The 15,932-nt window shown below is 50.3% G+C and overlaps 1 pseudogene; it reads right to left on the bottom strand.

The window, feature by feature from the left end:
* Nucleotides 1-1,709: 1,709 nt before the first annotated feature.
* LOC132368034 (NUT family member 2G-like) lies at nt 1,710-14,130 on the bottom strand (annotated as a pseudogene).
* Nucleotides 14,131-15,932: the final 1,802 nt, after the last annotated feature.

Here is a 15,932-nt window from a genome sequence, read left to right as displayed (position 1 = left end):
GTAATCAATTTCTAGTTTCATACTATTGTAGTCAGAAAAGGAGCTTGATATAATTTAAATCTTCTTCAATTTGTTAAGATTTGGTTTTAGCTTTACATATGATCTATCCTGGAGAATGTTCCATGTGTACTTGAGAAGAATGTATATTCTGTTGCTTTTGGATGGAATGTTATATATATATGTTAAATCCATCTGATCTAACATGTCATTTAAAGCCAATCTTTCTTTATTGATTTTCTGTGTGGATGATATATCTGTTGATGTAAGTACGATACTCAAGTCCCGTACTATCATGGTATTGCTATTTTTCCTTTGAGGCCTATTAATATTTGCTTTATTTATTTAGGTGCTCCTATGTTGGATGCATAAATATTTACAAATGTTATATACTCTTATTGGATTGACCCTTTTATCCATATGTAATGTCCTTCTTTGTCTCTTGTTTTAAAGTTTATTTTTTCTGATATAATTATAGATAGCTACCCCAGCTTTCTTTTGGTTTCCATTTGCATGGAATATCTTTTTCCATCCCTTCAATTTCAGTCTGTGTGTGTCTTTAGCTCTGAAGTGAGTTTCTTATAGGCCACATATAGATGGGTCTTCTTTTTTAATCCATTCAGCCACCCTATGTCTTTTGATTAAAGCCTTTAGTCCATTTACATTTAAAATAATTATTGATAAGTATGTATTTATTGCCATCTTGTTAATTGTTTCCTGGCTATTTTGTGATTTCTCTGTTCCTTTCTTCTCTTGCTCTCTTCCTTAGCGGCTTAATGACTTTCTTTAGTTGTATGTTTAGATTCCTTTCTTGTTATCTTTTGTGCATCTACTCTAGGTTTTTGCTTGGTGGTTACCATGAAGCTCACATATAACAACTTATATTTTTAACAGTCTATTTTAAGTTGATAACAACTTAAGTTTGAATGCATTCTATAGGTCAAAGTTTTTACTCCTCCCTCCTCACATTTTATGTTTTTGATGACATATTTTACATGTTTTTATGTTGTATATCCCTTAACTAATTATTTTAATTATAAGTCTTTTTACGAGTTTTGTCTTTTAACCTTCTTACAGCTTTATAATTCATTAATCCACTACCTTTACTATACACACTTACCTTTACTGGTGAGATTTATACTTTCATGAGTTTTCTTGTTACTAATTAGCGCCCTTTCTTTTCAGCTTAAAGAAGTTCTTTTAACAATTCTTGTAAGGCTGAGTTAGTGGTGATGAACTCCTTTAACGTTTAGTCATCTGGAAAACTCTTTTATCTCTCCTTCAGTTCTGAATATAACTGGGTGAAGTATTTGCTGGGTGAAGTATTCTTGGTTGGAAAGATTTTTCTTTCAGCACTTTGAATATATTGTGCCACTCCCTTCTGAGTTGTAACATATCTGCTAAAAAATCTGATGATAGTCTTATGGAAGTTCTTTTGTATGTAACAAGTTGTATTTCTCTTGGTGATTTTAAGATTCCCTTGTTATCTTTGACTTTGACATTTTAATTTTAATATTTCTTGGTATGGATCTCTTTAGGTTGATCTGCTTTGGAGCTCTCTGGGCTTCCTGTATCTGGATGTCTGTTTCTTTCCCCAGGTTAGGAACAGTTTTCAGATATTATTTCTACAAATGTTTTCTGCCCCTTTTTCTCTTCTCCTTCTGGAGTTCCTATAAGGTGAATGTTATTCCATTTGATGTGCCATAAATCCCTTAAGCTATATTAATTATTTTCATTCTTTTTTCTTCCTTATTCTCTGATTGGATGAGTTCCTCTGACCTGTCTTTGAGTTCACCTATTCTTTCTTGTGCTTCATCTACTGTATTTCTAAGTTCAATTATTGCGGTCTCCAGTTCTGTGACTTCTATTTGGAACTTTCTTATATCTTCTGTTTCTTTGTTGAAGTTCTCACTGTTTTCATCCATTTTCCTTCTGAGTTCAGTGAGCACTTTTATGACCATAACTTTGAACTCTTTATCAAGTAAATTACTTATGTTCATTTCATTAAGATTTTTTCCTGAGGTTTTATCTTGTTCTTTTTTTGGAGTATAGTCCTCTCGTTCTTCATTTTGCTTGACTCTCTGTGTTGGTTTCTACGCATTAAGTGAAATAGTCACATCTCCCAGTCTTGAAGAGCTGTATGACAGATGAACCTTGTCATTTAACGCTGTCTACTCTTGGTTGCCTCGCAAACCTTTGTGATTGTCTAAGCAGTTTATTTTTAATAGACTTGGCACACCCTCCCAGCAGTTGAGGGTGTGCCAAGACCAGTGAGCATCCCAAACTGGAGGATCTCAGTCAGCACCTAGATTCAGGTTGATAGGAAGCCAGACAATTTGGTAACAGCTTTTAAAGAATGCAAATATATTCAGTCCTGTGAGATAGCAAGTGTAAGCCTTGCTGGGCCCCAGAAGCAAGCAATCTGAAGATATTCCCTGGGGAGCAGTCACAAGAAAACAGGGCTTCAGATAAGTGTACAAGCTCCATTCTGGGAGATACCAGTGAACTGTAGTAAGGCAGAGTGAGGGTGGAAAGATGGTACCCCCAGCCTACCTTCCTTGAGAGCACATCTGTAGCCTCTAGATGTGTGCTGAACCTGAAGCCTGCTCTTAAGTCTTGTCCCTACTAGCAAATAGGCCTTTTTCATGTAAAGGCTGGGACTGTGTCTCAGTCTGATGTGTAGTGGTACATCCTGGGGGTGGTATCCTGCCAAGAACTGTCTCTCCAATTGTTACAGTCCCATGGGATGCAGAAAAGAGATCCCTCCTGGCCTCCAGAGCCAGGTGATCAAGGAGCATCCCCTGAGTGGAGGCCGCAAAAGTGGGATCTCCCGTCTTGGAGATTCTGGCTCTCTGGAGCACATCAGAAGGAAAGTGTGAAGATGATGCTTACTGGCTGGAGTGAGGCAGTGGGAAGAGTGAAAAGATGACACCATCTGAATAAAGGGGAAAAGGGAAAAGAAAAAAAGAAAAAGAAGAAGAAGAAAAAAAATATATATATATAGCAAGACAGAGGAAGAGCAGGGAAGAAGGAGCCAGCTGGCTGGAGCACAAAGTTGTCACCTGCAGGAAAGGAAAAAGGGGGAAAAAGATGGCACCTTTCAGCTTTATCAAGGCAGAGAGAGAGCAGGAAGATGGCACCCGCCAGCCTCTGTCCCTGGGGAGTATTCCAGCAGGCCCCTGTTCCTCAGATTAATGCTTTAAAATTGGGAAGTGAGTCTCTTTCACAAAAAGTCAGAGTGCTTTTCAAAGGGCTGCTTCTGCACTTGGCCCTGGGGCAGGTGAGTCTGTGCACAGGCCCTTTAAGAGCTGTTCCTCAGTCCACCACAGCCCTGTGGGTCTCATGGGATGTGCCTTGTTGGTCTTCAAAGTCAGATGTTTTGGGGGTCTATCTCTCAGGTGCCAGCCTTAAAAGTTGGAGTGCCCAATGTGGGGTCCAAACCCTTCACCTCTCAGGGAGAAGCTCCAGGTTTTGAGCTCCTTCCTGATTGTGTGTCTCCACACCAGGGATGGGATTTATGGAAAAATTGTGTCTCAGCCTTCCCTACCTGTTTTGATGTGGTTTCCCTCTGGTTTTCCTGATGTGAAGGGGTTGCTCCACCATCTTTTAGTTTTTTTCAGAGGAAAGTTTTCCATATGTAGCTGTAGATTTGGTGCGTTTGTGGGAGGAGGTGGGTTCAGGATCTTCCTATGTTGCCACCTTGAACTGGAACCTATTTACTATGTTTTAAATTTTGGTTTTCAATTGTTCAGTTTGTTACTAGTATATGGAAATATGATCAACGTTGTGTATTAATGTTTACGTATAGATCTTATATTCTGAGATCCTGCTACAGCAATTTATTATAATTTATTATGAGTTTTCTTATACATTCCTTGGAATTTTCTATGTAGACAATTATGTCATCTGTAAATAATGACAATTATATTTCTTCTTTTCTAACATGTATGCCTCTGTTTTCCTTTTCTTGCTGCACTACACTAACTAGAATCTAAAGTACTACATTGAAAACTAAGAGATGAGAGTGGACATTCTAACCTTGTTTTTGAACTCAGGGAAAAACATTCATTCTTTGACCATTTCATGTGATGTTAGAAGTAGGTTTTTTGTAGATGTTCTTTATTAGGTTGAGGTAGTGACCTTCTATTCCTAGTTTTCTGAGCGTTTTTAATATGAATGGGTGTTGAATTTCGTTAACTGCCTTTTCTGTATTAATTGGTGTGACAGTATGTGTTCCTTTAGACTCAATATGGTAGATTACATTGATGATTTTTTACCATTGAACCAGGCTTGCATCCCTGGAATAAATTCCACTTGGTCATAGTCTGTTATTCATGTGGATTCTGATGGTAGGTATTCTTGTGGATTTCTTCTAGTAGGGTAAATTACGGTTCCCCAAAAAGGTCCGTGTTTAACCCCTCCTATGACAATAAGTGAATGTCACCTTGTATGGAAAAAAGGACTTTGCAGCTGTGACTAAGTAAAAACTCTTGAGATGAAGAGATTATCATAAATTTTCTGGGTGGGCTATATATAAACACAAAGATTTGTATAGGAGGGACACAGGAAGAGTCAGAGTTGGAGAGACCATGTGATGAGGGAAGCAGAGATTAAAGTGATGCACTTTGAAGATGGAAGAAGGGACTAATTCCAAGGAATGCAGGCAGCCTCTAGAAGACAGAAAGGGAAAGGAAACAGATTCTCCTGTAGGGCTTCAAAAGGAACAAGCCCTGAGACACCTTGACTAATAGACTACTGAGCTGCAAAAACTTTCTTTCACAAAGGGTCAAGGAGGGCTGGGAGCACATATGTGCTGCCCACCTGGACAGAGGAGGACCTGTGAGGCTGACCTACAGATTAGTGGAGGTGGAGAGACATGAGCCCCTTTCTTCTCCAAGCTCTTTGCAGGGTCCAGCAGAGAGCCATGCCACCTGTGGAAGCCTGCGGCCCCAGTTTTGCATGCTGATGGTGTAGGGGTCATGTTCAGGGAGTCCCTGTTGTCCTAACCCCTGCCTGGGTCCTGGGGAAGGAATCAGAACTCAGAACCTGGAGAAGAGCCTTTGGCCAGCAGGGAAGTGGGGTGAGGCCCAGGGCAGGTCTACAAAAGATCAGAGCATCTGAGTGCTTTAGGAGGAAGGGGCTTCAGAGGTGGGCCAGCACAGGCCATGACGGGGGCTAAGCAGGCTGCGAGGGGGGGCAGTTCAGGGAGACAGCAGGGGTCTGCTCCCTGCCCCTCATTGTTTGCTCGTCTCACCCTTATGAGCGGGTCATTTCCCCTGCTCTGATGATTCAAAGTCTCTGCCGGCAACCGCAGGACGGTGACTGAGGCCTCCACACTCCTCAGCATGGATCCCAGCTCCCACCCAGATCTGGGGCCGCAGACACCTCTCCCCCACCCCTGCTGCCCCTGTGAGCAAGCTGTTCTTGTGAAACACGGTCATAGTTTGTCAGGAGGAACTGTTTTCTATGGGAATACAAATCAGTGTTGATACCAATACACACACATGTCCAGCCATGGGTGGAAAGGGAAGGGACAGTAGTTCTGGGGTGTCTTTGCACACCCCTAGGCCCCTAAGGCCAGTCCCCACAGCCACAGCCAGATGGGTCCTCCTCCCTCAGTTGAACGAGATGCTGCTGCATAGAAATCCCACAAGTTCCACAAAGGGACCCAACTGTCGTTTCCCTTAGACACACCTGTAACGGGTGCCCCATGAATTTCCCCGCGCCCATTCCCCTCGTTGCATCCTCACTGGGATTAAGAGGTAGCTGCCTCAACCACTCTCCACATTGCAATAATCCCAGTGGGACTAGAGAACGCTCCCGCTATGACGAGGCAGACAGTCCTGTCCCCATGGCCAAGACTTTTCCTCTCTCGTCAGGCCACCCACACAGGAAACCCTGGATGAGCGGAGGGTCACCCCAGCGCCATCGCCGGGCCACTTCAGGGAAGCAGAGAGCAGCTCCATAAAGACAAGGGCCGTCTCCAGGCTCCGTCCTAGAAACTGGTTAGTGTCCAGAGGGCTGAGAGGCACAAAAGCAGCTCTCCCTCCCCAGACGGTTCAGGGATGCAGAAGATGGTACAGATGCCCCAGAAGGCCCCTAGCCAAGCAGGCTTTAGAGAAGGGGATGATGAGTGGGTCCGTGGGGAAAGTGAGAGCTGTGCGTTCCCAGGGGCAGCCTGAGGAGTCCTTGTCTATGTGGAGGAAAGGTTTGGCCACCTGTAGATCCATAGCTCCTGTGACCTCCCTCACCCTTCCTTCCTCTCAGGATCGCTCTCTGCGGAGCAGCTCCACACGAAGAAGATGACAGTGGCCTGAGAGCATTTCCCACGAAAACTATCTTTATTCACAATTTACATATATCACTCCAAAGGTCCTGCCCACACCCACCTCCCCCACCTCCCTAACGCCCCACAATCGCACTTCCCCTCCCCGCCCTGCTGGTCCTGCCCTCCCTCCCTTCCCCCCACATCCTCCAGGATCAGCTCTGGGGTGAGGAGGAGCCCCTAGGCTCCCCTGGGGGCCGCCCTGGGGGGCTCGCCCTGGAGGGCCGGCCCGGCTGTTCCCTACTGGCTGCAGTGCTTCCTCTTCCTCTTCCTCCTCTTCCCTGTGACAAAAGGGTCACGCTTTCTCTTTCTCGGCTGTGAGGGGCAAGCCAGGCCCAGAGCCAAGGCTGGCCTCGCAGAGACCCCGTGGCCAGCCCCGGGGATGGGCAGCTTCTCAGCAGTGGCTGGGCGCCCACACAGAGCCCGCTTCCTCGACTTGGGAGCGGCTGGTGGAGCTGGGCTGGGGTCTCTTCTCTGAGGGGAGGGGGCCTGGGGAGCACTCTGGGCCCCCCAACCTCCAGGGGAGGCCAGGCCTGAGGCAGGGGCAGGACTCTGGGACAGCCAGCAAGGCAGCAGGCTCTGCGGAGAGGCAAAGAGGAAGGCCAGGCTGGGGAGCTCCTCCTCATCCTCACTGGACGCGTCCCTGGGCCCTCGGGCCTCCCGAACAGGAGACGCCTCTCTGAGAACAGACGCATCCCTGGGTCCCAGTAGAGGGCCAGTGCGCCTTTGACCCTGGGGAGGGGAGGGCCGTCCAGCCCGGAATGGAGAGACCTCCTGACGTCCTCGAGAGGGAACAAACACTTTGGGCACGAACGGGCCAGTGTCTGTTCGGATGGGCCTATGAAGAGCCTCAAAATCAATCTCTGGTGGGCAGGCTTCATCACTGACCCCTCGATGGCGGTCTTGGTCGTGCCTCTGGGCACCTTGGCCGGCGTGGGACTCAGATGGACTTGAGCCCATTCCGGGTGCACTGTGGCTCGGGGCTGCCGGCCCACCCTCGTCCTCTTTCAAGGCCAGGAGTCGTTTCTGCACCAGCTGGTAGGAGGGAGGAGGACAGTGACGGCTCCACGCGCACGTGTGAGAGGAGGAGCACTGGGCAGTGGGACAATGGCCCTGGGGGGGAGGAGGGGACGGGTGACCCCAGGACTAGACCAAATCCAGACACGGTGGCATTCCTGCCGTCCTCCTGCACCTTATTCCCAGCTGTGTCCTTCCCTCCGCTCCCGGCTCCCCATCCTCTCCTTCCTATCACCCTGCGCTGCACCCACCCCAGAGAGGGCCCTTCCCCATGCCAGGCCTCCGAGGCAGGGAAGGGACAGACAGAGCCATGTGGGCCTCCTGCTCTGGGGCCCTAGCTCTCCCCTGCTCACTGGGGTCCCTCCGTGCCCTGGTCTTCCTGGGTGTCCCTTGTCTCCCCTGTTCTACCTGCGATCCCTCCCTCCTCTGGCTCCCCTGGGCCACCTGGTTTCCCCTGTCCCCTGGATCCCCTGGGGTCCCCCCTCCTCTGGAGTCCCCTGGCCCCCTGATTGTCCCTCTCCGTCCCCTGGCTCACTTCTTTAGGGTTGAGTCCTTCCTCCTGCTCCAGCTCCTCAGCAAGGGCCAAGAGATCCAGCTGTGGGTCTGGGGAAAGCAATTCTGCCAGGAATCGAGGGTGAATGACTGCCTCCACCTCGGACAGAAAGAAGAGGCTGTGAGCATCCTTGGCCAGGAGTGGCCTGTGACACAAGAAGACCAGGAGGGAAAGTGAAAAGCAGAGACCCACCCCCACTCTCCTCCACAAGGCGGGGATGGTCAGCACACACACACACACACACACACACACACACACAAACATGCACATACACAGTCACACACAAAAGAGCACATATAGAGATGCACATACACAGACACACAAAGGCATACACACAGACACAAACATATACACACATACATCTGCGTAAACCTCCCCTAACACCAGGGTCAGGAACAAGGAGCTGAGCTTAAATCCCATCGGCCTGAGCAGAACCCAGATCTTGGGTGCTGAGAGTTCCATGCCCTGGCATCTTGTAGACCCCAGGTTCCAGACCCAGCCTACCATGGTGACAAAGTCTTCCTGAGAACACAGCTTGTCAATGTAGCTCAAGAGACCCGGGTCCAAGTAGGTGCCGTCCTCTTCCTGCTTCAGCTCATTTCTGTCCTTTCCACATTCTGCATCTGATTCGCCAGTGGCTGAGTGGACGGGCCCCACCAGCGCCTCCATGATGTCCACATACTCCCTCACAGCCTCAGGGGGAATCTCCTTGGGCGCCTTGGGCTCCGGGGTCCGCTGGGATCTGTGTGGCTTCGGGTGCAAGGGCTGGGCCCTGGGGCCGGACATCCTGGGAGCAGAGGCTGAGGCAGAGCAGGAGGAAGGGAAGGAAGGTGAGGGACTCCCGGTCCACCTCCTGACCACCGAGCGCACGTTGGTGAGGGCATTGTTTGGGGGACATTGATGTGGGTGTGGGAGGGGTCAGGACCATCTGAAGCCTCATGCACAGTTGGAGAGGGGAGGTAAGGGGGTCATCTAAGAGAGTCACAAGTAAGGAAGTGGGGAACCTCCAATTTTCTAGGGGTCTCCCCTTCAAGCCCACTACTTAGGCAGACTTCGTGTGGGGTCCTTTGACAGGGAGGTGTGAGAGGAGTTACAAAACTGACCAAGTCAATACCCCGTAGTGACAAAGGGCAGCTGAGACCCCACCCCCCCCACCCCCGCCTCGGTGGCTGTTTTGGTTGAAAGACCAATGCCCCTGTCTTGAAGGAAAAGGATCCACATGGGGACAGTGGCCAACCCTAGGCCCCTGTTACCTGTGCCTTCAGCTCCAGTGGGAAGCTGGGTGCCTGGCTGAAGGCTCACTTTCGGGGCTGGAGGCCCCCGAGCATCCAGCTTCGGTGGGGCTGGAGGAGGCAGGTGCTGCGCGCACTGCATCCACTGCAAATGCTGAATGTGCATCTCCTCCTCGGCCGCAAATTCCATGAACCTGGTGGGTGACGGAGGCACAGGCCACTCTGAGAAAAAGGCCTGGGTTCTGGAGCCCAACAAAGGCAGCCAAGAATGAGGCACTGGGAGAAGATGTGCCTTGGGGCCGTCAAGGCCCTGTGAGGTGCTGTCCACAGCAGAGAGCTGCTCCTGGAAGTGATAACAAGATCTGGAACCCTTCCTGCCTCACCAGCACTGGAGGGCATTCAACAGCATAGACCCAGGTCGCTGAATTGAACCAGGTCAACGGGACACATGGCTGACCCAGGGGGCACCCTCCTCATGCCCCCCATCCCCATCCAGAACCACATGAAGGGCTGACAGCCAGAGGCTGGAACAGGCATGTGTTCCCCACAGGGGTCCTTGCCCGAATCCAGGACCCTGGGCTGGGAATGAGAGTCCTGGAAGATAAACCTGGAGACAGGGCCCAGGAGAGGCTGGACGATGTGGATGCTGAGCTTAGAGGAGAGGCCTTCCTTTCCTCTGAGAGGCACTCGTTTGTTTGGTTTTGTTTCTTAAACCAAGGGGATTACCATGGAGCAAACACTGAAAGGGCCGGAGACCCTTGGGCTGACGACAGCTGGCTTCCCCAGCTTCTTCAGGGATTCCAGGGTACCCACTTAGGCCACTTTTCATAAGGAGAGGGGGTCCCAAATCTATGTCAGTGGCCGCCAGCCACCCACCACTAAGGAAGCAGCAGGCTGGCGGGTGGAGCTCTTTCCCCGGCCCAGCCCATATGGCCGGAGTTGGACCCCTACTGGACTCACAGCTTCACCCTGCCCCGTCCTGAGACCTTCATGTCAAGGCAAGGGTAGGTCAAAATCAGGGGAAGGCAGAGCTCCTGGTGGAGGAAGGACAGAAGTCTCAAACTCTCAAGGTGAGGGAGGGGTTTCTGGGGGACAGTAGGGCCCCTGGGCTGCGGGGACCCTGTGCTGGGTGACAGCCCTTCTCCTCTGTCCTCTCTGATGAGCACCCCCACGGCCAGACCCTGCCCTCACCCACTCGCCTCACCTTCCACGCAGCCCTTGGGCCCAGGACGCTGACTCACTTTTCGGCCATCTTGTAGTAGATCATCTGGTCAAGGTTGCTTATGCGCCGCCATTCCTGCACGGCCCTCCACAGTCCCTCCTCCAGCGGCATGTAGGGATTCAGGCGGGCCAGGGATCGAAGCACTGGGCTGTAAGCCCTCGGGGTCAGTCTCTGGGCACAGCCCAGCCCCCACCTGCCTGACCCCACCCGACAATGTGGACCACACATCACTCAACACAGCATGACTGAGCGATAGGAGGGTGAGAGGCGGGCGTCTGGGAGGGCAAAGACAAGCCTTCCCGGCCACTGCTGTCACTGCCGCACACTCACTCAAGGATGACCACCCACTCCCAGGCTAGAGCTGGGACATTGTGCCTTGGGGAGCTCTTTTCCTCTTCCAGGCTGCATTTTCATCATAAAAATCACCATCATCAATGAGGCGTGGCATGTGCCAAGCAATCTGCTAACACTTCATAGATTAGCCCAAGGCGTCTTCTGCACAGTCCTCTGAGTGAAGTGTAATTGTCCCCTTTTTACGAGGGACCGGAGGTTTAGGATGGAAATGCCTGCCAGGCTCACAAGTCTAGTGGGAGAGAGCCCACGCCCTTAGGAGAGCTCTACCATCAGCCTGTTCCTCGTGGAATTCTCCACAACGAAGTGGAGGCATGCATAAAGCGCCCTCCTGGGCCCCGCGCTCCTCCCCCTCCTCTGAAGTGACCTCCCCTGGCCATGTACGCTCAAGTCCTGTATGAAGGACACGGCACCACAGGAGAGTGCGGCATCCACTCCTTGGCTCCTCACCTTACACCACGACCCTCTCTGACTGCAAGTCTTCAGTCCATATTACCATGAGAATCATGGAAGAGCAAGCTGGCCAGACTCACAGGGTGGTGGGGCCAGTTGAGATAGGGCACATTTCAGTCCTGATGTCACGGACTGGCAGGCCCACCCATGTGACCGACAATGTGCCCTCTCATAGCATGGACATCGCCCTCACACCTTCCTTCCAGTATCCCTAGAAACCTAATGTGCGAGTCTATCCCCAGTTCCTCTTTATCTAAAAGCTCCCACAAGCTCAGGACCCCCTGAGCGTGCACTCACATGAGAAAGCAGGAAAAAGCTTCTGCATCAGGACTCCGGTGAAAGTGTCTCCGGGCCAGGGGCTTGAGGTGTTGCCAACGTCAGAAGTTACTGTACACGCTCTGAGGTTTAGAGGAGCCATCGTGCGAGGCGTTGGACTGGTTGGTGGCCAGGCGGCCCTCCCTGGAAGTGCCATGTGGCCATGGCCCAGAGTTCACTGGGCGAATGATAGGGGCCAGCTGGGCAGCTGGTGGTGGCGCTTGAGGAGGAAAGCCTGGGGTCCAGCCTCCCTTGCCAGCCTGACTAACTCCAACAGCTGGAGCAGTCACAACGGTCCCCATCACAGGGGTTGCTATGAATTCGGGTGCAGGACATGCAGCACTCCTGCTGAGGGCCCCTGGAGCGCTCCAGTTGAGGGGGGCCTGAGTAACGACAAAGGTCTGAGTCTGGGGGGCCTCCACTGGCCTCCCTTGTGACCTGACTTGGACAGTGAGGTTGCAAGCCCCAGGGGCACTGGGGCCACGGCCACCATTAGCCACCAAAGGCGTCCTGGGGAAAGCTGGCAGCAGCAGGCTGCTGCCAGGAGGGAATGCTGGGGTGAGGGGACGTGGCAGGTGCTGCTGCCAGGGTGGCCGGTGCTGGGCGCCAGGAGTGGGTGGAGGGAAGGGCACTGCCGTGAAAGTAGACAAGGAGGCACCGGGGTTCATGGTCACATCCGTTCCCAGCACTGGCCATGCTGTGGAGGCAAAGGAAAGGAGTGAATGGAGGAGGAGAATGGGCAAGTGGGACCGAGGCTTTCTGTGGCATCAGAGTGTACATCTCCACAGGTGAGGGACACTTGGACAAGGGAAACTGTGCAGCGTGCAAATGTCTTCAAGTGATTTTCATGCCCTGACCTCCAGTTGAGAATTATTCCACTGGTGACCCCGTGCCCATCCACCAAGGTCCCTGACCCCTGTCTGCCGAGAAGAAATCGCCTCAGCAAGCACTGACTTGGAGAGCCTCCCTAAGGCACCCCCTGGCACCTAAGCCTCACAGGCTGTCTCCCAAGACCTGGAACTGGGTGGACATCCGCTCTGTGAGAAATGCCCCTCAGCCGGCGTACTAGCAGGTAGGGACCTTCTCCAAGGTAAGTTCTAGGCCCCCAAAGGCCCTTTGTGGACAGGCACTGTGTAAAATATTGGGGCCCCACCTCCTCCTCAGTCCTCCTTTTCCTGATGCTCAGTATAAATCCCCTCTTTCTTTCCTAGCCTCGCAAAACAAAACAAAATGCTGGAAAATATCTCTCTAATGGAATCTTGATACAAACCCTTAACACTGGCCCAGAATGCACCTGCATCTCGGAACAACCCACAGCAGACATGTAACATGGGCCAGGTCTTGCCACCCCCTCCCCAGTGCCCAGAGTCACTGTCATCACTCAGGAGTTCTGTTCCTAGGAGGGGGCGCGGGTTGGGGGGGTCTGAGAAGTAGGTGCGTGTCCCTTAGATTCTGTCATTTCACAGCCAGTGAAGGCTGCAGAGGATTAAACAAGGGCCAAAGAATTGTCATGTTACATTGGTCGTGGGAGTACAGACCGCCTGTGGTCCTTCCCCTTCCAGCTCCCAATAATGGAAAGACAATCTAAGAAGCAGGCATAAGCCAGGTGCCGTGGCGATCAAGTTGTCTGGAACACATCCTTGTTCAGGAGAACAAGGTACACACCACGGTGCACCTAATAATTAGAACAGGTGTCATAGGACGTTTAATAATAACACAGAAGATCGTCTTCCTGCCCCTGGGCTACACTCCTTCCCCCTTTAAAAGAGGAAGCAGCCTTCACAGACAATCCACCCATAACAACCCCACTCCACATCTGTCCCCTGTCCATGAAGGAGTGACAGGAAATATGAACAAACTCTTCCTCTCAAGGCAGCCTGAGAGTCCACCATGAGATATGGGACGAGATGAAGTAGGTCTGAAGTACTGCGATTCCACAAAAGCAAGAACAATTCAGAGCAACTCAGGAATCTGAGCCCTCTCTTGGCTGAAGTTACACGGTTGCCCATCCCCTGTTGAATCCAAAGCAACAGTTACCTGAACTGAGAAGTGAGCTCTGGGCTGGGAGGAGTGGACGAGGTGTGGGCTGTGGCAGTTAGAGTAACCTCCTGCCTAGCTCTCGGAGAGGACACTTCACTGCAGGTGTGGCCACACACAGCCCCACTGAACAGTTTTCTCACCAAGACCATCTCTCCCCACGGCCCCCTTAGATACAGTATGCTCCTGTTCAAATGCCTTAGAAAGATATGGTGAGGCAAGCTTCAGGTGCCTCAGGAACACAAGACAGGTCTAGGCTTTCCTCATGACCCTCCCTGTGTCACCACCAGGACATCACACACATCCTTACACACACGTTTCAAAGTGGCTTGTCTCCCTTCTAGAAAGAATCAACCTGCCTGCTGCCATCCTTTCTCCATAGCCAGGGCAATTCCTCTTGATCCACCTCCAATGACCCCTCCTCCCCAGTGCAGTCTCGGGTTTCTTCAGGCTCCCCAGTCTCCCCAGGTGAAATGTCCTCGTGTGTCCAGTGCTCTCCTCTCCCTCTACTTCAGTCCAACTGTGTGCCCACCGTGAAGTGTCACGTGTGAACCCGAAGGATGTGAGGGATGGCAGGGTCTCTGAGAACACACCCCCAGCCTATAGGCTTACCTCCTTCTGAAGCCATCCTGCAGGCTTGGGCACGGACTACTGCTGCCTGGTAGCCTCAATGAGAAAAGTCAAGACCAGGACCCAGAGAGTGACCTGCTTCAGCAGACGCTCAGGATCCAAGTGAAGGAGGGGCAGGTTTGAATCTAAACATTCTGCAGTGGCGGAGGGGCAGAGGGCACGTGGGTCTGGGTAGAGTGGGGGTGGGGAGACATTCCACGAGGGCTCTGGCAGGTAGGCAAGAACCGGAAGTTCCTTCCACCTCACACAGTGGCAACACAATTGGCGTGTGCCTCTTTACCCTGTTTATAAACTGTTTTTTTCATTCACGGCACCGAGGTTGGACTTGATGTTCCCTTCCTTTCACTTCTTTTTCCATCAACCTAGTTTTGTGTCCCTCAACACACTCTGCTTCCTACCTGGCTCTTGACTTACTTCAACAGAGACTAGACTTTCTGAACAAAATTCAGGACTGTTAGTCTGATAAACACTTGGGTATTTATGGCCACATGGAACTGAGTATTTGAAATTAGGATTGTCTCAGCAGATCCAGTGTCTTTGACTGCTGTATGTACATCACTCCTAAGGGAGTGGTCCTTGTGCTCCAACCAACATCCAGCAGGACCAGCCTTACTAATGATCCTTTGTGCTGGAAAGCCCCCGTCCATCAATAAACCGTCATGCAGCCCCCATGTCCAAGACCAGAATTCACTAAATGTCTTTCTCATAGTATTCCATGGTTGTAAAAGATTTAGTTTTTTACCTTTTAAATGATTTTAGTATAATATTTTAAGCGAGCAACACCGTCTCATGGTTCAAAATTAAATTGTGCAAAATGGAATATGCAGTGGCGAGTCCTCCTCCCACCTCTTTCCCCTGTCAACCCAATCCTCTTTCCCGGAGGAAACCAGTGTTATCTCTTTCATTAAAATCTTCCCAGAGATACGTCATGCAACTAAAAACGAAGGCAATCTGTTTTCAGTTTTTAAAATGCCTTCATTTTTTTTCTAGTTGAAAATTCATATATGTTCCTATATATCTGAGGATATTTCCAATGATTGCCTTTGTACGGGTATCATGGCTCCTCTGTTTCTGCACTAGATTCCTAGAACAAGAATTTCTACAGTCTCTTACATTTCAAAGCACCTGAAAGAATAGGGTGGCTCGATCTAGTAAAGAAAAGTAACAAATGCCTAACTGAATTTGACTTTTCAATTTCACATAAACAATGAATTCATTTGTAGTACAACTTTGTCCCATGCAACATTTTGGACATAGTTTTACTGCAAATTCTTTCCCTGTTTATCTGAAATTTATGTTTAACTCGAAATCTGTATTTTATCTGGCAACACTACCAAAAAATTAGAACATACTAAGCTATTATCAGTTAGTCATCCTTATGAGAAAGAGAACTTGGAGTGACGAGACTCAAGTGTGCATCTTGGCTCCAACAGAAAACACAATTGTAAACATACACAAAATCTGCAGGCTCTTTGGATGAAATGGATTTGGAAGAACCATCATATAGCACTGAACATCTTGGCTTAGTAGGGGTAAGGACAGAAGTAAGGAACAAGAAGGCAGAAAATCTTCTTCTCTTTCCTTATGTTAAAGGGACTAAACATCTTAGAGCCCTGGTTTTTCTAGGTGTTAAAAGTCCACTACCCATGAGATGGATGTGCACCTTGACACAGTGCCAAGAGTTTATCCACCAGTGTCCAATCCCCATTCAGAGAAGCCCACTTCCATCTAAATCCTAGCCTGCAAGCCCTGCTTACAAGTTTGTTAATTTCCTGTCTGCATTACATACACTTGCTCTTT

The sequence above is a fragment of the Balaenoptera ricei genome, chromosome 6, assembly GCF_028023285.1.
Source record: "Balaenoptera ricei isolate mBalRic1 chromosome 6, mBalRic1.hap2, whole genome shotgun sequence".
Taxonomy (NCBI): Eukaryota; Metazoa; Chordata; class Mammalia; order Artiodactyla; family Balaenopteridae; genus Balaenoptera; species Balaenoptera ricei.
This window is presented reverse-complemented; position numbering and strand designations above follow the sequence as displayed.